This window comes from Macaca nemestrina, chromosome 11 (assembly GCF_043159975.1).
Source record: "Macaca nemestrina isolate mMacNem1 chromosome 11, mMacNem.hap1, whole genome shotgun sequence".
Classification (NCBI taxonomy): domain Eukaryota; kingdom Metazoa; phylum Chordata; class Mammalia; order Primates; family Cercopithecidae; genus Macaca; species Macaca nemestrina.
Window position 1 is genome coordinate 108,886,193 of NC_092135.1, and position 24,471 is coordinate 108,910,663.

At 33.8% G+C, this 24,471-nt stretch overlaps 1 long non-coding RNA gene across 1 annotated transcript in view; it reads left to right on the forward strand.

The window, feature by feature from the left end:
- The window catches only part of LOC105481140 (uncharacterized), a 137,350-nt gene extending 123,200 nt beyond the window's left edge, over nt 1–14,150 (forward strand). The window contains exons 2-3 of the long non-coding RNA XR_986783.2: nt 1,998–2,055; nt 14,026–14,150. This is a non-coding gene — a long non-coding RNA (uncharacterized lncRNA). The remainder of the gene's footprint in view (nt 1–1,997; nt 2,056–14,025) is intronic.
- The last annotated feature ends 10,321 nt before the right edge of the window (nt 14,151–24,471 follow it).

The following is a 24,471-nucleotide window of genomic DNA, read 5'->3' on the forward strand; positions in this document are numbered from 1 at the left end:
AAAACTCAGTATTATTAGGATGGCATTTCTTCTTGAACTGCTTATAGATTCAATTTAATTTCTATCCAAACACTAGCATGTTTTTAAAATGAATATTGGCAAATTAATTATAATATTAATATACAAATGCAAACAACTTAAAATAGCAAAATGAGCTTTGAGAAAGGAAGTGAGAAGGCTTACAGTATCAGGAGTTAAGTATTACTGTAAATCTACAGTAATCATATTGGCATAAAGATAGACATATGGAACAACAGATAAGAATGAAGATGCCATATACAGAAACACACACACACACACACACAAACACACACCATTGGTCACTAGATTTTCAACAAATGTGCCATGATACTTCAATGGAGAAATAATATTCTTTTCAACAAATGATATTTGAACAATTGGACATTACTATACAAATAATATATTTTTTTAAAAAACTCAATTTTTCATGTACTCGATTGTACATTATATATAAAAGTTAACTCAACCTGGATCCTATAACTAAATCTAAGAGCTAAAATTATAAAATTTATTAAGGAGAAAATACAGGAGAAAATTTATATGACCTTGGATTAGGCATAGATTTTATATATAGGTCACAGCAATGCAAATTATTTTCAAAAGTTTGATAAATCCTATTTTACTAGAGTTAAAAACCTCTATTCTTCAAAAACTTTGTTAAGAGTTGAAAAGGCAAGCCACAACTGGGGAAATATTTGTAAAATATACACCTGATAAAAATACTTATATCCATATCATAGAACTCTTGTAACTCAAAAATGTATAAAATAATTGAAGACACTTAACCAAAACATATATGTCCGTTCTCACATTCTATAAAGAACTACCTGAGACTAGGAATTTCTAAAGAAAAGAGATTCAATTGGCTCATGGTTCCACAGGCTTTATAGGAAACATGACTGGGGAGGCCTCAGAAAATTTACAATCATGGCAGAAAGCAAGGGAAGCAGGCACATCCTACATGGCTGAAGCAGGAGTAAGAGAGCAACGGGAGAGGTGCTACACATTTTTAAACAACCAGATCTCGTGGGAACTCACTATCACAAGAACAGCAAGGGGGAATTCTGCCCCTATGATCCAATCACCTCCCACTAGACCCCTTCTCCAACAATGAGGATTACAATTCAACTTCAGATTTAAGCAGGGACACAAATCCAAACCATATCAATATACATTAAGCAAAAAAGCACATGAAAAGATAGTCAACATCATTTGTCATTAGGGAAGCACAAATTAAAACCACAATGAAATACTACTACTAACCCCTAACCCCTAGAATGGCTAAAATGTAAACGTACAATACCAAGTACTGAGAGGGTGTAAAGTAACTTAAACTCATATATTACTAGTGGGAATTTAAAATGACACGAATTCCCAGCTTTGGAAAAGAGTTTCGCAGTTTCTTAGAACATTACACTTACTTCCCATATATCCCAGCAATCCCACTCCTGTATATTTACCTAACAGAAATAAAAATGTATATTCCAAGTTCTACACACTAATATTTGTAAACATTTTTATTGATCATAGCCTCAAACTGGAATCGACAAAATACCCATTAATAAGCTGGATAGAGAGATATCATTCAATTCCACTAAGCAGTGAAAAATACTAATACATGTGACAACATGAATGAATTACAAGAGCATTTTGCTGAGTGCAAGAATCCAGATGTAAAAAGATATATATTATTTGATTCTATTTGAATGATTTTATGAGAAAGGCAAAATTCTAACATTAAAAATTTGATTGGTGATTGATAGGAATTGGAATATCGGGAAAGAGATTGACTACTAGCAAGCATGAGGAAAATCTTTGAGATGATGAAACCGTTTTATATCTTGATGGTGGCGGTGGTGATGTGAATGTCTATATGTTTTCCAAGATCATTAAACTGTATATTTAAAAGGGTGAACTTTATTCTATATAAATTATATCTTAATAATCCTGACTTAAAATATTCATCTCTTTTTCAGATATCAAAACTGTACTTCCAGTTGACTAAAGACCATTTCCGCCTGGATGTACTACCAGGTACACACATTGCATACTGAATGCCAAGCACATCTATGTCTAAGCTTTGTCTTGATTTTTCTGATAAAACTAGTATTTTTACTCTCACCCAGACTAGAAACTTTGGAGTTAACTTTGATTCCTCTATTTTCTTCACATTCAGTAAACTTCCAATTATTTCAAGGCCTAATTCTTCTAAGACTCTTGCATCCACTTTCACTTTCCATTTCTTTTTGCTTCATTTTCATCCTAGGCATCATTGAATTTTCTTTTTCCTGTCAAAACTGCTTTTTATCTAATGTCTGAGTCTCCACCTGTCCCCATTCTAACCACACATTTTTGCTAGATTAATAGTCTCAAGCAAACACTATAGGTAGTGTCATGGTTCTGCTGTTTATTAGATATTTTATGTTGAGAAATTTAATTTCTTTTAGCTTTCACTTTAAAAAATGTGTTCATCTATTCAGTTAACAACTGTTTATTAAACACCTACTGATTGCCAATTTCTGTTCTATGTACTGTAGTAATGAGACTAAATCTCGGCTTTTGCAGAACTTATTTTCCAGTGGGGAAAGGCAAATATAAAACAAGTAGAAAATAAGCACAATAATTTTAGATGTTTATAAGTTCTCTGAAAACAATAGAGTATAATGATATAACACGTTTAGGTAGTTTGGAAAATTATAGTCGATTCGATGACTTTAGATTCAGTGATTAAGGAAGGCCTTCTGGCATTTTCAGTGAGATCCAAATAATGTGAAGAAGCTTGTCCTGAGCAAATCTAGGGACAATAATTTAAAGAGAAAGAACAGTGAGTGCAAATGTCTTGAGGTTAGAAGATGTTTGACAAGGAGAAGGAAGGCCAGTGTGACTAGAGAGTAATGAGTGGAGCCAGACATGGGAAGGTGGAAATGATCTCAGAGAATTATCTATCTGCAGGTCACCCATGGCCGTATGGAACATTACAAGGTGCTTGAAATTTCTACAGGAAAAATTAAGAATTTTAGGCAAGGCACTCAGTGATATATAAATATATAGATTTATGTATATATATATAAATTTATGTGTGTGTGTGTATATATATATATATAAATCAGATTCATTCATATATATATGACAAAGTCTTGCTCTGTCACCCAGGCTGGAGTGCAGTGGCGAGATCTCGGCTCACTGCAAGCTCTGCCTCCCGGGTTCACGCCATTCTCCTGCCTCAGCCTCTGGAGTAGCTGGGACTACAGGCGCCCACCAGCACGCCTGGCTAATTTTTTGTGTTTTTAGGAGAGTCGGGTTTCACCGTGTTAGCCAGGATGGTCTCGACCTCCTGAACTCGTGATCTGCCCACCTTGGCCTCCCCAAGTGCTGGGATTACAGGCGTGAGCCACTGCGCCCAGCTGAATCTGATTTATATTTATAAAAATAAGCCTTATAATAGATTAAAAGAAACAAAGGAAAATGCAGATATACTGGCTAGACATTATTCCAGTAGTCTACATAAAAAATAATGGGTAGGGCTAGAATGATAGTGGTGGGCATACTGAGATGTGAATGTATTTTACTAGGTTTTGAGGTTGATCCATCAGGATTTGCTTACATACTATACAAAGGCAAGGGAAAGAAAAAAAGGCACCACATATTATTTTTCGGTTGTTGACCTAAACAGCTGAGTAGATAGTGACATAATCACTTAACTGAAAAAAAATCTCAGGAAAAATACATTTCAGGGGGAATTTAAGAGTGCTCTGAATACATTAATATTGAGGTGCCTATGGGATATTCGGACAGATTCCTGATCAGGAATATATGCTAAGCAGAAAGATTGACATAGGATTCTAGAGCTGAAGAGGGTGGTTAGGACCAGTGACATAAATTTGGAGTAATCAGAAAATACAATATATGGTATTAGAAATGTATGGGCATGGGAGATACTACATGGGCAAGTAACAGAATACTATGCAGATTTGAGCCCTTGGGCATTCAAAATGTAGATCTTGGGAAGGCAAGACAGCAAAAGGGATTGGGAGAATGGCGAGGGAGCTTGAATATTACTAAAAGTGTAGTATGAGATGCCAAAAGAAGAGTTTTTAAAAGGAGGAGTAATCAACTCTGTTAAATATTACCAAGATAATAATTAAGATGAGGAAAAGAAAAGGCAATTGAGCTGGATGATTTTTATAATATGACAAAAGTAAGTTCGGTAGCGTGTGGTACAGAAGCTAAGTAATTTTCCTAGACGTAATTAAAATGTTATTGGTACTATGAAAATCAAGAACAGATGGTGAAACCATCCTAAGAATGGCATCATATAGGAAAATATTCTTTAAAATCCCAGTGGATTCGCTTTTGAATAATAGATCTTCTAAGATAGTTTTAAGTAATAGCAAGTATAAGAAAGAGTTTGGAATAGTATATTTGGGAGTCTTCTGTATCTGAATGGGAATAAAGATCAGAATGGTAAGAGTTTTAGGAAGAAACAGAGGGTGACGAAAGCAAAAGGGTTACACTGGCATTAGTGGCAAGATTAATAAAAAAAATCACAAATATGCCATATTAAGGCAGAAATTACATTACCGTTGTCAAAAGACAAAAGTATAATGAATTTATTTATAGATCTCATCAGCTTTTATTCACAATTCATGAATTGGGGCAGTCTTGATTTTCCGAAATAGAATGGGAGTTCCCACTGAGCAATAGCGGAATAGTGAGTTTTATAAAGTGTGGGCCAAAAAACAGAACAATAGAGAAAAAGAAGAAGCTGATTGATTTATATTTAGTAAATTCAGGTTCCTTTTTTTTTTTTTTTTAAGGGTTAAAGCAGAGGGAATGTCCTTATTGTGTTGATTCGGGTAGACTGATATTTTCTGTTTTTAGGAAAAAGTAGTCTTTTCAGGATCTATGCACTTCTTTAAAGCTTCATTTTGATTGTATGACATTTAACATGAGTGACTCACTTTTGGTTGGTCTGGTCTATTGGGACCTAGTGCAAGAGGTCAGTCGAAAACAATGGTCTCACATAATTTGTGTTTAACACTATAAATCCATGAATTATTTGTGCAGTTATGATATTACCATGCTCAGAAATCATACAATTGCATTCCCTTTATTTATTAATGGAGATACAGAGAGGAGTGAAGGCATTTGGTATCCTAAAATACTGAGATTACGTTTAGAAATGATCCAAGTTCATAAGTACATTTCATGTTGAAGTAGGCAAATTATCTAGCTGAAAATTCTCATTAAAGGATTTCATGGGCCAGGTGAAAACCTGTACTATTTAAAAGGATATTGAAAGAAATTTCAACTCAAGACTCATCTATTTCTATTTGCTCTGTGCTAACTTTGCAATGACATTTATGTAATCTTTACTTGTATGCAAATTTATGTTAATGACATAACTGATGCTTAGAATCTAAATTGATGTGGAGTGAAAGCAAAGTACTGTAATTAAAGCTTTGTGAATATTGGCCTTTCTGAAAAGAATCTTGAAATATCAATGGAATTCAGTTGTATATACAATGTGTCGGGTTTGTGTGGATTGAGTATGTAGGGATTTCATTACATATTCCTTTGCCAGCATCAAGCTTATAATAGATGTGAGAATAGAGGGGTTTCTCTACAAATATACTTTAAAAAGAATAATGGGTAGACTGTCCGTTACTGAGATTAAGTATTTGAAGTCTTCAAAACATTTCTACTGTTTTCTTTTTAGGTAGGTGGCTAGAAAATAATATACTAATCTGAATTTTTATTAACAATACACTTACTTTTGACTTCTAATAGCCTGTTCATAGAATTAACTTTAAGGCTGAAAGGAAAATGAGCTTCAAGAACGTTTATTCTATAGAAACTGCAATTAATATTCTTTGTGCTTTATCCAGTATAATGAAATTGATCATTCTCTTTAGGGAGTCAGCCATTTAGGAAATAGATGGAATTTTAAAGAATATATTAATTTAGAAGATCCTGGATTATAGTTGAATCTAGACTAATTGGATCCCTAAGTAAATGATAGGTTTGGTCCCTTACCTCTGTTTGTTTTCTTTGTGAATATTTTCCTTAATGTACTTACACTTTTCCCAACTGCATATCACAGCTAGTACTTAATTAAACCTTTATATTTCATTGCAGCAGATGTATTACCTTATCTAATAGTAACAGGTTTTCATCACATACAGGGTGACCTGCCTGCACAATTGAGTTGCTGTCAATTCCTAGCATGGTGAGCCTTGCCTATCTCTGCTCTATTCCTATGTGTAACAGGCTGCTTCCTCATTTTTTTAATTCCTAGGTTGCATAGATCTCTTCTCAGCAAACAAATAAATATTCCATCATTTATATTCACTTATTGTCTGCTTTTCTAACATGAATCCCAAGCGGATGAATGTTTCTATATGCTTTTGTGTTGAAAAGTGAATTGTTAGTAGGGTCTTCTTTTGCTATACTTGTTATCTTCAACTATCACTTATGTGAAAGCTGTTTATTGTGGCAATAACTTCCATTGAAAAACTAACCTGTTCTACTGATAATTCTATGAATGTGAATAGATAAACAGATGCTGGGTTATGCATATTTGTACAAAACTTTCCTAATGCACTATCTTACTATTACTAGCATTTTATAAAACACATGCACATGAAGAACAACTACAAAATGGACTTTCAAGAAAGGTTGTATTAAACTAACTATCCTGTCAAAAGCAATTAAATACTCTGGACTATATATATATATATGTGTGTGTATATATATATCTCTCTGTATGTGTATATATATCTCTCTGTATGTGTATATATATATCTGTATATATATGTACATATCTATGTGTATATATATCTGTGTATATATATCTGTGTGCATATATATCTGTGTATATATAATCTGTGTGTGTGTATATATATGTAACAGGTGCACATGCACACACACACACACACACAGAATTATTTGCAAGCACTGGAGAGTGATCAAAAGTAGGCAGAAACAGGGCGGGGAATCACTCCTTGGGGGGAAAAAAAAAAAAAACACTGAGTGAAAGCCACATTGATATGACATGCTCTAATTAGAATACAGAAAGCTGCTGTTTTATCACCTGAGGAGTCAGTGGTTGGAGCATGGGGTTGAAAAGCAGCTGAAGATTGAAAGGTGATGTCTTTGAAGTGAGGACGCTGCATAAAAGGGAGCCTTCAAATCTGCATGCAACACCCCTCAAATGTTTGGCCGACCTCTAATCTATGCATGAATGGGACACATTCCAAGTAGTCCAGGGGAAAACATGAATTAATTGAACTAAAGTACTGAGCAGAAATTTAGCAGGTGCTTCCTGGAGGGGAAAGAAAGTCTTATTCAGTTAGAGAGACTCTAGGACTAAGGAAAAAAATTAAAGTAGATCAGTCTTTACAAAGCATAAAATCAAGCCTTCACATATTAAGAGATCCGTTAGTAATGTAATTGGCTGACAGAATAAAACTCAATAAATTATTAGAGGCAAATGACAAATCCAGACTATCTACAAGATATTCAAGGTATTATGCCCAATTACAAGATTTGTTAATATACCAAAAAAAAAAGTGTTAGTAGAACAGAATGACAGATTATCTCAATATTAGAATTATCAGCCAAGAACATTAAAATAACTCTGATAAATACATAATGAAATATGTATGAAAAACATGTTTTAAGAGATGGAAAATTGAAAGACATATATGAAAATTATTAAAAAGAACTATATGGGAAGTCAACAATTGGGAAAAATTAGTACATTTAATTTAAAAAATGATTGAAGGGTTTAATATTTTATAATAATACAAAGATCAACTTATTAGGAATAATTACCAAATATGCACGTGGTTAATAACAAACTATCAAAATATATGAAACAAAACAGAATAAAGAGAACAATTTTTTAAAAGTGCAGGCTTTTAGTACCATTCTCTCTGTAATTGATGGAACAAGTAAGGAAATCCCGGGCAAACTATAAATATATAGGAGATTTAAACAGCAACATCCATTTGGCCAAATTGACATTAATAAGTCACTAAAATGTACCTCATTTTTAACTGTATATGGAACAAACACCATAATAGACCATATATTGGGCTAAAAAATAAGTCAGATTTTAAAATATTAAAATCCTTTAGGGTATGTTCTCCAACCACAATTAGAAATATTTAAAAACCAGTATAATATCATTTCTAGAATATCTTGCACAGTTTTAGAATTTATGCAACACAATTCTAAATAATGGATAAGTCAAAGAAAAAAATCACAAGAAAAATTAGAAAAAGGTTTTTACCTGAATGATAATAAAAATTTGTGCAGCATATCAAAACGTGTCTTGGAAACCTCTTAACTATAAACACCATAAACATTGTACAAGAAACTAGAAAACATTTCTAAGAAAACATTTAGAAGATAGGTAGATTGACAGATATACTGTCTTCAAGAATTGGAACACTAGGCTGGGCACGATGGCTCACACCTGTAATCCCAGCACTTTGGGAGGCCAAGGTGGGCAGATTACCTGAGTTCAGGAGTTCAAGACCAGCCTGGCCAACATGGCAAAACCCTATCTCTACTAAAAAATACAAAAATTAGCTAGGTGTGGTGGCAGGCGCCTGTAATCCCAGCCAGTCTGGAATTGCTTGAAGCCGGGAGGCGGAAGTTACCAGTGAGCCAAGATCCCTCCACTGCACTCTAGCCTAGGTGACACAGTGAGACTGTGTCTCAAAAAAAAAAAAAAAAAAAAAAAAAAAAAGGAATTGGAAAACTAAATATTGTTAAGATATAAATGTTTCCAAAATTGTTCTCAGATTCAATACCCTTCTAAAAAAAATCTCAGTAAGCTTTTTTTGTAAAATTTGATGATGTCACTTAAAAATGTGTATGAAAATGTAAATGACTTCTTAGAGTCAAAATAATCTTGAAAAACAACAAATTTGGTGGACTTATACTCCCTGATTACTATGGCAATCCAGAAAGCAGTATTTAGATAAGGATAGGCAAATAAATCAGCAGAACAGAAAAAACCTACCTGATGACTTAGCCATTTCATTCCTAGATGTTTACCTAAGAGAAGAAAAACATATGTCCACCAAGACTTGTGTATTTGTTTGTTTTCACACTGCTATAAAGAAATGCCTGAGACTGGGTAATGTATAAAGGAAAGAGGTTTAATTGACTCATAGTTCTGCAGGTCTAACAGGAAGTATGGCTAGGAGGCCTCAGGAAACTTACAGTCATGGCAGAAGGCAAAAGGGGAGCAGGCACCTTTTTCACAAGACAGCAGGAGAGAGAAGAAGAGAGCACAATGCGAGAGGAGCTCCACACTTATCAAACAACCAGATCTCATGAGACTTACTCACTATCATGAGACCAGCATGAGGGAAACCATCCCCATATTTTAATCACCTCCAACCAGGTCCCTCCCTCGACACATGAGGATCACAATTTGGATTACAATTTGAGATGAGACACAGCCAAATCATATCAACTTGACAAAAATATTTACAGCAGTTTTAATTCATAATAGCCAAAACCTCAAAATATCTAAAATCCGTATCAACAGGACAGTAGATAAACTAATACTGGTCTATTCACTCAATTGAATTCTCCTGAGCAATAGAAAAGGCATAAAATACTGAGGCATGCGACAACGTGGATGGGTTTTGAAACACTGAACAAAAGAAGCCATAGGCAAGAGTACATACAGTATAAGTTCATTTATACCAAAGCCTAGAAGAGATAAAGTAATAGAAGTGAGGACCATGAGTGCAAAGAAGGAATGTATTGACTAGCAAGTAGTAGTTGAAAAGTTTCTGAGGTGACAGAAATATTTCATGTCTTGATTTCAGTGGTGATACATAAATTTATACAATGTCCCAAACACACGAACTATGTACTTAAAGTCTGTGCACTTTCAATTTTTCAAGATGTTGGTGAAACATATAATTCTTATGAATTAAAATCAAATTTATGGAGCTAAGGATTATTAATATGAATACATAATTTTAGTCTCTAGTAGAAAGAAACTGAAAAAATTATGTTATATTCTTATTTATTCTATATTGGAGAATTAATTTTGTGAATTTCACACTTTAAAATTCAGTTAAATTAAATTGTGCTATCTTCAGATGTGCTTTCTGTTTTTTCTTTTATTTTCAAAGAATTGAAGAGTAGCAAAAATGGAGAAGAAAAATAAATATTTTTTTATTCCCCTCGAAAGACAGATTTAATAGAAGTGTCAGTACTGTTTCTATATTCATTGGACTTTTTAGTATATTCCAGCCACCTTTCCAATTGCCATAATCAGAATACCTGAGTTTGATGACTTCTTTTCCAAAGAAACTGCAGAAAGTCACACTGTCCGTGTGCACAGCAAGTTCGAAGTGCCAAAAAATCAAAACCTTCTCCCAGAAATTCTATTCAAATAGCTTTTGAGAATTGGTAGATAAATATTGCAACTCCTTTGTCCTTTGAGTGGGAAGGTTCTGAGCCATGTGTTTTGCACCTTTTCCCAGAATTTCCCTGTAGGATTAAGGTTTATTCATCCTGGGTGGTATCTGGCTTATTTATTGGTTGCTTCCACATTGTACCTCCTGTTGCATTTTCAGGGATCACCTTCAATAAACATTTTTGGTGGCTCCTAGAGAGAATGTGCTCACAGAATGAGGCAACCTTCCTCTGCTATCTTTGCATGCATTTTGGAAACAATTTTACAGCAACTGACAAGTTAAATCGAGGTATACAAATTATACAGGGAAATTGAATTTGAGTGATTATTTGCAATGATTTTGAATACAAGAGTTAATATCTATACATGCTATGTTGTCATATTGGTATTATTACTGATCTTGAATAGTTTTCCACAATTCTGAGGTCATGCTTCTCAAGAAGCATTTGAGGCTAAGGAATTTATTATGACAATTATATGTCATTTACTTAATCTGAAAAACTGTTTATCAGAAAGCCCAACTCCAAGACTAGGATGGTTTGTATGCATTTGTGTCAATAATAGTGTCTCCTAAAGTAAGGTAAAAATAAAGTCAAAAGACTCTTCTCAGGGTGAATTTCTTAGAGAAACACATACAAACCTTTTTCTCATTATGCCGTTCTTGGCATGTCAACAGAAGCAGTGTTTTTTCATTTATCTTAGTAGTCATCAAGACACATGGTGATTTACTTGTGGTGGTATACTCTTTTCCCTGCTATTTGTTTTCATGGTGAATATACATATGGTTTGGCTACGTACTTAATAGCACAAAAGTTTATCAATATTACAGAAAATCTGCCACACTAAATTTTCAGAAGGATTTATGTCAACATGAACATACACACTTATATGTACCAGCTTTTTAAAATTCTAAAACAGAAATAGGTTGATATGATTTTAACATCAAATAAAATCTTTATTGTATGTAGACTAATCAAAAGTGTGAAAGTTATCTAAAGATCTTTTAGTTACAGGGCTGTTCTAAAATCTGAAATCCTCTTTTTGGTAAAATTGTTGCACGAAATTATTTTTTCAGATTTTAAAAATATGAAAAGCCAGCTTCTAGTATTATCTTTTCCCAGTTGCTAATTGATACTTCAAGTTTATATCAATGTTTCAATTTAAGGGGTACTCCATTTTCTCTTGACATCTGGTTTAAGCTTTTTTGACTGTGGGGTTTTTCTGAGATCTTTATTGCTAAACTTACATACCAACTAACCCACATGTAGATAAAATATTTTCATGTTTTTAAGATCAACTGTCTTAACTCCTTTCTGAAAAGTGTTTGGAGTATCTAACTACATTAAACTTACTTTGAAGAATAAAAATACTGCGCAACTGCACACACTTTTAATGTTCATGATTCAAAATATTTTAATTAGATGTTATCTGTCTTTCTCCCTCCCACCCACTCCCTGCCCCTACTGATGGTTAGTGTGTGTCTAATTTCTTTAAACAGTGTTTAATATTGAATGTGTTGTGTTTTTTAAGTCACTCTGCCAGATTTGGAACTACATCTGTGGCCTATTCCTTTCTAGCTCTGCCCAGCTTTGCTGCTGATATTATCAATAGTGTTGTATATAAAAGCTGAGTGCCATTATGATTTAGAGACCAATCCTCTGGCATTGTGCCAAATAAGTCTAATTTGGGATCTGGGGAATGATAGACAAGAAAATTACAACTAGAAGAAATGTACATCGAATTCTAATTGAAAGCATGAGGCTTTGGGTGTTTTGCTTTTTTATTTTGCATTTTGTTGTTGTTTGGGGAATTTTAAAAACCTGAAGTTCTGTTACAAAAAAGCCACAAGACAGGTGCAAAATGATATATTTTATTCATTTTTAGGAATAAGAGCATAAAATCTCTGTTGATAGAATTGTGAGTTAGACTTCACTGAAAATTATGATTTTTAATAACTGTATCTGTTATTTTTAGGCAAACCAAATCTATTTGGCAATTATTGGTGGAGTAACTAAAAACATTAAAAAATAATTTGCTATTTGTCTTCTTGCAACTTCTCTCTAAGTTTGAATTCATTCACTTTTAGAGATTCAATTCTTACCCCTCAGTGAAAACCTTAAAATAATTGGATTATTACTCAAATTTAACATGCCCAAGGTCAAGTTTAACAAAGAAAGTATTTCACTGGTAATACATTTAGTAAATGCTACATGTTTATCCCTCTTGATTCAGATTTACTGCCCTGTCTTTGTTTCAAATTTTGTGTTGACGGCTATTTTTTCCAGTTTTCATAGAAAAGTTTGGAGTTATCTCATTTCACATACACTTATAAGAAGCGTGTTTATAATTTCTTACTCTCATTTCCCATATTTAGTATTTCTACAGGGTTTGTTGCTTCTTTTTATGAAATGCCTAGGATTTACTCATCCTCTTATCCCACGCTTCTGTTTCTAGCTAAATCTTACTCTAACTTCCATTTATTCTTGCTAAGTTACTGTCTTTCTGAACTGACTCCAATCTCTCTCCCTTTCTACTCACCCTGAACTCTGCTTATCTTTCTAGAACTGCCCCTACTCTTCATCCTTTAAGAATTTGCAATGCCTCCTTTTCACCTGTCTCCTAAAACAAGTCTCCTCTGGTAAGTTTTCACATCCCCTCATAACTATCCACAGACTGCCTCACCCCAGTGCACATTTCAATGGAGACTTCATTGGTTTTCTTATCTCCCAACATCCAGGGCTGTTCATAGTGACTCATAGACTGGACTCAGGCCTTAGTGTTTTGAAACAATGCAGTATATAGGCATTAGTTTTAAAAGACACTAGTGCAATTCAGTAAGATTCTAATTGCTAGGTGATCCCTAACTTTGTTTTCAGGATGATAATTTAATAACAACTTTTTAATAAAAATTGGTCCCCAACATGTTCCTCTACTTCATTAAACATGTCTATGAAATTGTGAATAATCAATGTTTTATATACAATATTATATACAGGTTTCATCTACTGTATAGGGTAGTATCTACCTTCTGTCTGCTTGTGAAACTTAGGCAGAGAAAGTGCAAGGGTAGCCTGTTGTCATTGCTACTATTGTTCAATATTTTTATATAACTAGAATGTTTCTGGTTTTATTTACAGCAGAATGTGCCCTACTGTACAATGCAATAATTTGTTATTGAGATAGAAATCTTGAGGTGTTTCTTAGAAGTACCACCTTCTGATTTGGTGCCAAAGTATGATAGACAACCAGTCCTATGCATTGTTTGAAAATGTAAGTGAGATCACACCAATTACCAAGATTATAACTAGTTTTCCTTGATATTCCTCGGGCTCTCCATTTGTTCAGCATGTCTTTCAGAGCCACATATACCAAGTTTAAAAAATGTTACCACAAATTGTTCATTTCCTTAAGTAATAATATGTTTTATTCACTGTGTCAGATGTGCTGTGGAAGAATAATTACTCTATTTTGTGATTTTATAGAGCATATTTTCTATATTATTATTAAATATCTGATTACTTGAGATAAACCAGCCATCCTCTTTTTTTCAGTACTGGGCAAGAAAGGAAGAAGAATGAAACTATTTGTGTTATGGAGCACAGTTTATCAGATAATCCCTGCACTGGAAAGTATTGTTTACCAGATATCAACAAAATGGTATTGTTTTTCGTATTTGACATTACCTTGAATAGTTAAATGTAAATAAATAAAGAAAAATTTTTAAATGTAAAATGCATATTTTATGCTCTTTCCAATATTAACACTCAGAATTGCATATTTCATCTAGTTATTCTAAATGCATATGAACAATTTTGAATTATTTGCTCTGTATAATCTCTTATGAATCCTACAAGGAGAAAAGATGAGTTGTAAGATTATCAAGACATCAGCCTAAACTATTAACAGAAAATACAATGGTTAGTCACTTGATATATAATTTTGCATAAAATTACATCTTATGGTTCTTTCAGACCATTTCTAATACTATATAAATATGCACACACTTGCAACATGTACATTTTCTGTTAATTTATTTTGCCTTGAGAGTATTACCCATGTCTTTATTGGTATCAATTTAGAATAAGACTTAACTAATACTACCAGGGCCTTACTAAGTGAGGGATATAATTGGACATTTAGATGATAAACATCTAGAGATCAATTTTATATTAGTAAGGCATGGCTTAATTCAATATATTCATCTCTATGTGTATGCTATTGATATAGTATCCCTTTTTTGGGTGTACAGTTTTCTGATCTCAGCATATTTTCTTTTTTAAAACAAGTAAGACTGAACCAAGCTAGCAGCTTGTATCATGTGAGCAATTTAAACACAGAGATCCAATAGCAACACTTAAAACCTGGGAACTCTAGTGCATGCTATAGCATTCTCAAATCTTTAATGGTTACAAACATACCCAGAATGAAGACGGTGTATTTTCTGTACCATATTTGAATCAATTTTTCAATCTACAACTTAAAATAATAGCAATTTGTTTTAGAACTCTTCTGTGGACTAATGTGTGTAATGCTGAACTGAGAGTTTCCAAGAGTTCCTTGAGGAGAAAAAAGTTCTCCCTTTTAAAAGCAGGCATTCAAAATTCTCCATATGCATGTAATAATAGATAACATCTGGTATTCTGAATGTTAATGTTGGGAGCAACTTTCAAAATCTACAACTTTTATATTTTTTTCATTTTCTGCATTTCTTTATATTTAATCCTTTAAGATAAAGAGCCGTGCATATGTCTGTTTCCCCCAGCTGAGTGGTGTTAGGGAGGTGAGAGAAGTACACTGAATTAAGTATAAGGCTCATTTTGTTGATTCTGTTCCTTTGTGACTTCATGGAGGATTGCCCTGACTCACTAAAGTGGGTCTTGTTTTGTGCTCAAAAAGCATTCACACCCTGTGCAGTCATAATTTTTCATTCATAGAGACCCAGTCATGCAAAATAATCGTAATTTCTTATGGCCTCCTCTTTGGGTGTCTCTATTTATCTGGATTTCAGAAAGTAGGGTACCTTGTTAGGGAGTGGTTTTCCTGACTGACTGAGGAAATCTATTCACCTGGCCCTGGCCCAGTGACCTTCTGTTTCCATTGCCAGATTTAATAGGCTCTTCTAGCGGGGCCTTACAGTTTCACAATCTATAAGCCATTAGCTAAAGCTATACCAAACCAATGAGAATCAATTCCAGCATATGTGGGATTTCGATTTTATTGCCCAAGAGTCAATAATAAATATTATCCCTCAACATGCCAGGAGTGCACAGGCGTCTAACTTCTTTGACCTTCCAGCTGGATTATTTTGAAGTATTTACTCTCTTCCTACAAACCCCCAAGCTCTTACAAGGCAACAGTAAACCATTTTTAAGACATGACCTTGTTGATTTGTTTAGAATGATTCAGCTGAATTGTCTTTCTGTTTGCTTCGTACTTTGAATTATTTTTTTTTTTCATTCTTGCTGGGGAATGTGCTAGTGTATCTTCCTTCTAACATTTGGGAAAACAATAAATATATAACATAATGTTTGGCCTGCAGTAACTCTATCTTCCATTGTAGTTGAAAAGGTTAGTTCCAAAGTAGGAAACCTGGAAGATTCCTGGATATAGGGGCATCAGTGGAAGTAGCATTATATAAGGCCACTGTAGCATGATCTTCATAATATTTCATTCCTGGCCAGTCTTTTCTATAGTAACCTAACCCCAAAGAGAGAAAGATTTCCCATTTGAGGTGATAGCCAGCTCTTCGGCTCAGCCAATTATTTTTATTTTCTTTATTGTTCTTGAAACATGTCAATTGCCCCAGATTCAAGTAACACTTAAATGTAAATGTATTTCTAAATAAATAGAAATGATTTTGAGTATATTACTTTGCCTATCCTATATGTTATCTCCCCTCTGGAATGGTGGAAAATAGTAATACGTTTTGCATTGTTTTTAGAACTGAGTCAAAGACAGTGGCAGTTTCTAAAATTCCACCTTCATTCCCTTATTTCCTAGACCTCTTGCAGTTTGGTAGGGCTATGTCTTTAGTCCTGAGCAGTGTCTTAGTGGCAGAAATGACATCTATTGCGTGGTGACCATACAGTTCTCTCTCTTCTGTTGTTCCTGCAAACAAGGAGACTGTGTGTTGGTATGGTGGAGCTATCGAATAACGCAATCTGAATTCCTGAATCACAGTGTGGAAGGTAGTTACGTCAGAAAGTAACTGAGGTCTATAATGATCTTTGCATGTGTGAAAAGCAAACTTTTATAGTATTAAACCCTGATAGTGTGGTGTTTATTTGTTACCAACACATCACATACCTATCACCAATATGTATGAGCACTTGATAATTTGTGAAGCCTGTTTGCAAACATTATTTAATTCACTTCCTGAGATTCACTGAAGAGATAAGGAATTTGAGACTCAGGGAAGGGTTTGTCTCAGGTCACACTCGTAGTAAATGGTAGTGACAGGTGTTACATGTAGATCTTCCTTCACATAGTTCATGGTGCAATATATTGTATCTATTATCTTTTTCTCAAAATGAAATCCTCTGGCCACATACAACATCTTGATCTTAAAAAAATGACCTTGAATCATCGTAGAGTCTAATTTTCCTTCTTAAGAAGGGTGGCATTTAAGTCTCTGTAATCAGAAAAGAGTACCTTCTGTGTATAAATTTATCTTTTAGTGTGTATAAACAAAACTTTGGTAGATATTACCACAGAGAATCACGCTTTGTCTTAAAGACATGAAAGCATCTGAAAGTATTATGAGAATTACAACATATTTTCAAAGTGAATTATTTGTGTGTAGGAAGCAACATTGAGAAATCTATGAAAGCAAATATTTCAGTGGTTATTTTCCCCAAAATTTCATAGCTTGTAGTAAAAATACCTACCTCATAACAAGTCATACTGTAATCAAGGTTCTCAGTTTTCTATACAGTATTTATTGAATTAAAATGAAGAGGGAATTGGTGAAAATTAATGTAGGGTTATGAGTCCCTACTATTTTTTTTTTTTTTTTTTTTTGAGATGGATCTTTGCTCTTGTTGCCCAGGCTGGAGTGCAATGGCGCAATCTCAGCTCACTGCAACCTTCGCCTCCAGTGTTCAAGTGATTCTCTTGTCTCAGCCTCCCGAGTAGCTGGGATTAGAGGCGCATGCCACCATGCCCGGCTAATTTATGTATTTTTAGTAGAGACGGGGTTTCATCATATTGGTCAGGCTGATCTTGGACTCTTGACCTCAGGTGATCTGCCGCCTCCGCTTCCCAAAGTGCTGGGATTACAGGCATGAGTGACCACGCCCAGCGGAGTCCCTGCCTTTTAAATGGTCTATATTGTTCTTATGTCTGCGATGTGTATTCTATTGTGTTTTTGTTTAACCAGGCTTGATTTCTGAACCTCATTGTTACTCTTGCTGTTACAACCTTCTCAATAGTTATTTATTTCATTTGTACCTAACTAGCTTAAAATAGCATGCTAGAAAGACACCTGATAACCACTCAGAAGCAGAATCCAAAGAAACAAGTAGTTTATAATATAGTTATATTTAAGTTAAAATAGCCTCCTATTTCCTCAAATTTGCATCAAAAGCCTTCATCTCACTATAAAAAAATTAGGTGGAGGCGGGGGGAGAAAAAAGTTGAAGAGGTTAATTTTTTTGCCTAGCTAAAGAAAATCTTCATCCTATGCTCAAAAAATTAACAACTAATATAGTTACATAGGTTATGAATATATTCTTTTATTAAAACATAGCTAAAATATGCTTATGTTTATGTACAATAAAGGTCTATGAGAAATCCTAGTTATAGAAAATAGCTACAAATAAGGACTTAGTCCTACAAAAATAAAACAAAATAGGATAGGAATGCTAGAATCATAAATATTAAGAAGTGAGCCCTGAAGTTCTTATTTCAAGAAGAATGTGCTAGAAGAGATAGCTCTGTGATGCATTTGTGGTTTTATTTTATAAAAATCGAAGATACTCTTGATACTCTGAAAGTGTACACACAAATATATCAATGTATTTATATATTTCTTATAAATGCCTTCTGTATGGGATGCTCAAGACTAAATAATTTTTAAAAAATTTTCTAGTTTGCAAATGTGCATGTGAGCACACCCACATAAATTCCCGTGCTACTTTAACCTTACTTATTTTTTGGCACTTATACTTTAACTGTATATCGAAAGCCTTATCTCAAAGAGACAAAAAAGCAACTTGAGTTTGGAACAATCTTTTCTGCATTAGAATTGCCTGCTCTCTCTGTAGCAGGAGTTGCTTGGCTAAGCAGTAAAAGCAGTTCTGGGGTCAGCTACCGTAAAAACCCAGAATGGTTTTTCTTGGCAAGGTATTTTCAAGGTATTTGTGTCATGCTCAGATTGATTATTCAAAGTTGGTTTGACTTGACATTCTTCAGGTATTAGATAACCGAGATTGTCCCAACCAGCCTTTCTCTATTTCTTTGCTTACTCATCTCTTTCTCTTTCTCTTTCATCTTCTTTTCGAAGAGAAAGATGCTATGTCATAGAATTTTGTCATGAACTCATCTTTAGCTGTTTGTTATTGACTCATTGTAGCCTAACACAGCCTAAATAATTATGGATTAAGGTTTTCATAATATGATTTAAATTATGAGTGAAAAAACATACACTATGCATATTTTGTCAATGAGCTTTTTCTGTGTTCATTTGTGAGATTATTTGCTTTGGTGTTCTGGACATCTCTCAATAAATATCATGTATTACTGTGAATATTAAGTGGTTCCACCTAGCCACATTGAAATATACCACATTGTCCAAATTTATACTTGACCTTGAAACAATGAAAACTTTTCCTTTAGAAAATTCATTTAGGACAGTGGAAAACTACAACACTGGTAATGAAATATAAACTGAATAAGAATATTATCAGCACTGAATATTGTTAATAATGTATAATTTTGAAAAGAAAGAACCTCTCACAGTTCAGTAAACTAAATTTATGTAATCCACAAAGTAAATCACTCATGAAAACAAAAATAAAATAGACACCAAGTTTGTTTCCAAATGCATCATTATAACCTCCAACAAGGAAGGAAAGTAGACTGAGTGAATCATGTAGGTGTGCTAAAGAGAATTCAATGCCATACATGTGGTCTAAATGTTTTGAAGTATTCCCTCAGAATAGTAGAATTTTAAAGCTTTTATTATGATGAAACACTTAATACACATAAGTCAGTATATATGACATGTGCAACTAGAGAATAAAACTGTACTAAAATTAACACCTATGTGCCCACTGCCTGGTTTACAGAGTAGAATGGTATTACGTGGTTATCTGTGTTATAATTTCTGATTTCATCACTGTCCCTCCCAGGAGGTTCATACTTCCTATGTTTGTCTTTATCGTGGCCTTCATTGTCATTACACTTTTGCTAAAATGTGTAGAATATTGACACTCTGTCATTTACTTTTACATTTTTAGTTTTGTATATAAATGGTACTGTAATTTGTGTATTATTTAACTTGCTTTCCTTACTCATTTTTATGTTTCTGACATTCATCCAGGCTATTTCTTATAACAAGAGTTTTGCTATTTCCATTGCATATGCCTCATTTTAGTTGTGTATTTATACATGTATCTTATTTTATTATTTCATTCTTTTGCTAATTGATATTTGAATTGATATAAAAATGATGCCATGAACGTGTATGGTTTGCTGTAGAGGTCTTTTGAATGTAAACAAGAATCCTAGAGTATGTTCTATGTGATGCCAAAGTGCCTAATTGATGGTGTTAATTTATACTTTCATTGACCATTTAGGATAAATCTTGTTCCATATTCTCTTCAATATTTAGGATTGCCAAACATTTTCATCCTTGTCTTTCTTGTGTATATAAAATAGCATCTGTCTGTGGTTTTAGTTTGTTTGCATTTCTCTGGTTAGCTATGAGTTTGAGCACCTTTTATGTTTATTAGCGATTTGAGCTTCTATGAAATATTTACTGACTTTTTTTTCATTTTCTATAGAGCTATCATGGTTTTTACTGATTCAAGATGTGAAGGTTTTTTAGTTATACATGTTATAGATAATAATTCTCTCATTCTGTCACTTGTCTTTGTACTCTCTTCATAGTAATTTTTAGTAAAGAGGTTTCTTCTTTATGATTTGTGCTTTTTATATCACGTTTAAAAAATCCCTCCTATATTTTTCTAAACATTCTTCTAAAGTTTCAAAAGACTTGTTTTTTACATTTAAGTATTTAATATACCTGCAATCAATTTTCATGCATAATGTGGAATATGGATGCACTTTTTTTCCTAAGAGGAAAGCCAATATGCCTTAGTATCTTTTATTAGCTATCATTTCTTCTGTCACGGTTTCATTCATATATACTTGCTGTTTCTGAGTTCTCTATCCTCTTCAAGTGTCCAGTTATCCAGCTCTGCACAAATATGACACTGACTTAATATTATAGCTTTATGATAAGATTTGTTAGCTGTTTTAACCATACTCTTCACAGTACTTCTCTTCTTCAAAAAGCTTTGTCTCTGCTTGGCCCTTTGATATTTTATATATTTAGAAGCCGCTTGCCAGCATCCACAAAAACTCCTATTGAAATTTTGGCTGAAATTGCAATGAATCTTTAGAAAAACGTGGAGAGAAATGACCTTTGAGTTTTTCTATCAGGAACAAAATGTGTCTATTCATTTATTCATGTCTTCTCTAAATCTTTCAATAAAATTTATAATTCATATCGATAAAGATCGTTCACATCTTTTGTAGATACATTTCAAAGTACCTAATATTTTGGTTGTTGTTATAAATGGAATCTCCAATTATTGTGTGTTTACTTGAGTTTTTACTGTACTACCCAGGACATCTAGTTCAATATTAGAAAGAAACAGTGATAGTGACAAAATGGTTAGATATAATCTTATTATTGACCAGGTATGCAGGAAAAGCCTTGCAAATCAATGGAAATGATAGTTATCTCAACAACTTCATCTAAAACAAAGGTACTCCTGGCAAATACATTTTCCATTGGCTTTCCATCATATCTAAAATTTCGTCATTTAGGAATCCTTTGAGGATCAGCTAAGATTAAATTGTACTACAGAGTATGGGAAATGTAACTGTTTAAGCACCCTGCTGGTGATTTACACCTTAACAATGATTACATAATATCAGACAATAAGAAATGAGGGCTAATTTTGATGAGAAAAAAAAGTAAATCTCCTTTCTGAGTCATATGGGAGAAAAACACCCAGGAAACAATTCCTCTGTGTTATCACCTGGATGACTCAGGATGGAGAATTTTTTCTTCTACAGATCTGGAAGATGTAACTAATAGATATTTGCAAGAACTCCATCTTCCAAGCTACTTAGCCAATGGCACCGCGCAATCTGTCTTTTAAGGGGGTTTTCTTTGAGCAATGGAAACAAATGTTTGCCTGAAGTTTGCTTTGAAAGATATGTCAACAAAACCTCTGGAATTACCAGGGAAATATACAGGGTGAAATAATGTATGCATCTGAATACAAGAGGTAGTGGCAGCCTGGCAACTGTAGATATGTACATATAACCTTTGGGTTTCCACTAAACATGCTGCCCCTTCTTCACCCATTAGCATTCCGTGCTACAGTTTATAATAATGACTTTTTCTTGTAATTTATTGATCAACTGAAATACAGTTTATTGATTGGGTGGAATATAAATGTGGGTACGTGTGTGTATAAGACATCAGTACATTTAAAATTGTGTCTTATATATATATGTTTAATATCTATACTTTTTCTACAAATATGAGCACCTAACAATAGTAAAGTTATCACTGAGAATTTTCAGGATAGGAGTCTTGCAGTTAATGGCTTCCTTTATCAGGTAAGATATATGAGTAAAAATAGGATGATAAATAGACTGAGGTTATGATGAGTGGAGGTTAGGGCACACGTATTTCAGTTTCATATCAGGAGTCATTGATAATAACATTGCGAGTCAAGTTAGCAAATTATTTTTCTGTTAACACCCAATCCAACTACACCTAGAGGGGCAAAAGAGTCTCTTAATGAGAAAAATGATTGCTTAGGTAGTACCAAGTAGAAGTAATATGGATGCCCGTTTCACTGATAATTATTATTTCACATTAGTTGTTCTATTGTGAAAAGCACATAGTCTTACAGTACAAAACGGCTAAACAGTGAACTTCTAAGATGATTTGTCAGACAATAGCAGCCAGAAGAGTCCTCAGAGCTTTGTGTCACCTAGGACATATTTGTGAATATGAAAATATTCTTCCACCTTCCTGCTAGCTCACCACAAAGCAAAATTTGAAAGAAAATCAGGTTGCCTCAGATCTCCACCACAAGCTGCCAAAGCTTACAACTTCTCTCTCTCCTAATGATTTCTGGAGATGAGAAGAGGCTAGAGAGATTAAGAGAGCAAATTGTTTTCTAGTACTTAATTTTTTTGTCATTTTGCTATCAAGATAGCAATTGCATAACAGACCTTTTAAATGAATAAAAAATATTTTGTGAGAAGAGCTCTGCCACAGAATAACTGAGTATTATGAACAGATTATTTTGCAATGCATTTGTTCTCATCATGAATCATATTAATAGGCCAGGGTTTTCTGTGAAACTTGGGTGCATAAAACATCAGTAAAAAGCACATCACCAGTGCTGATCTGAGGAGATGATAGGAAGGCGAATGTGCTTGACTCCATACCGACTGGTTTTCTTTAAATCCTTCTGACTCTGCAATAATTTAGAATATGATGTTAAATGTTGAAGAACAAATAACTAATATTGTTGGAGTAGTTCGCACTCTACCAGGCATATGTACATCATTTAACTTATTCGACCCTCTCACCCACCCCTTAAGGTAGGTGATATTTAATTTATTTCACAGGCAAAGACAGTTTGGTCCTCCTTAGATGGTAATTTGGTATAATGAGAATGGTAGAATTATAGAGAGAGAGAAAAACTGGAATCTTCTGATCCCAAGATGACTGCTCTTTGGACTGATTCCAAGATAAATAGGGGATTATTTATCTGGTTGACAATAAAATTTAAATTTTAGATCACAGAGGTATATACGTGTGTGTGTGTATGTGTGTGTGTGTGTGATTTCAGCCCCATATTAGGAATTATTAAGACTGAAATTGAGAGGCAAGTTTGCAAATTAGTTTTCTGTAATACCCAACCCATCCTATAGAGGTAGTTGAATGATGACTTAAATATTTGGCCACATCTTGCACGCGTAGCAAAAATCCTTCTAATTCTAACATTTCCTCTTCATATTTATTTAGGACACAAGCTGTTAGAGTATTAAAAAATAGTATGTCTTCCAGAGCATAAAGTACAGGGTCTAGGATGAAGAATTCCATTTCTGTCTTCCTGACAGAATGTTTGCTTAAGTGGGAACACAGGATACATCTATACTGCTAGATTCGTTGAGAGAAAATGTGGGCAATTTTGCAATCAAGGGCATTTTCCTGTCAGTGCCCCATATAGTCTGTTGATGAATGGATTTCTAATCAACAGCATTGTTCCATTTGAGCACAAGTTAGTGAGTCTAGAAAATTCCATAAAACCAATTTTAACTGTGTTATGCTTAGCATCAAACATATCCGGTGGCCTGGAAACAGGTTAAAAGTATGCTAAAGTTGTAATATGGCTGTTTTTAAACGTACTTGAGGGTAAGATTCTCTGATTACCCTTCAATAAGATCTCATATCTCTTGAACATTTTCGATGGCTTTGACAAATGAAATTTACACTGGAGTAGCTTTGGAGGATCCCATTTGCCACCTGACGGAATTTTCAGAGGTTTGAAAAATTTGCTATGACCAATGAAACTATAAGCTTATTGACAGTGCTAATAAAATAGAGCAAATTGTCAGATTTCCTTCCATGCTTTTCTATATCTCAACAACTATTTTTTGAGTGCCAACAACGTAGCAGTCACTGTTGTAGATACTAGGGATAAAAGTACCATTGAACAAAACAGATAAAGTTCATG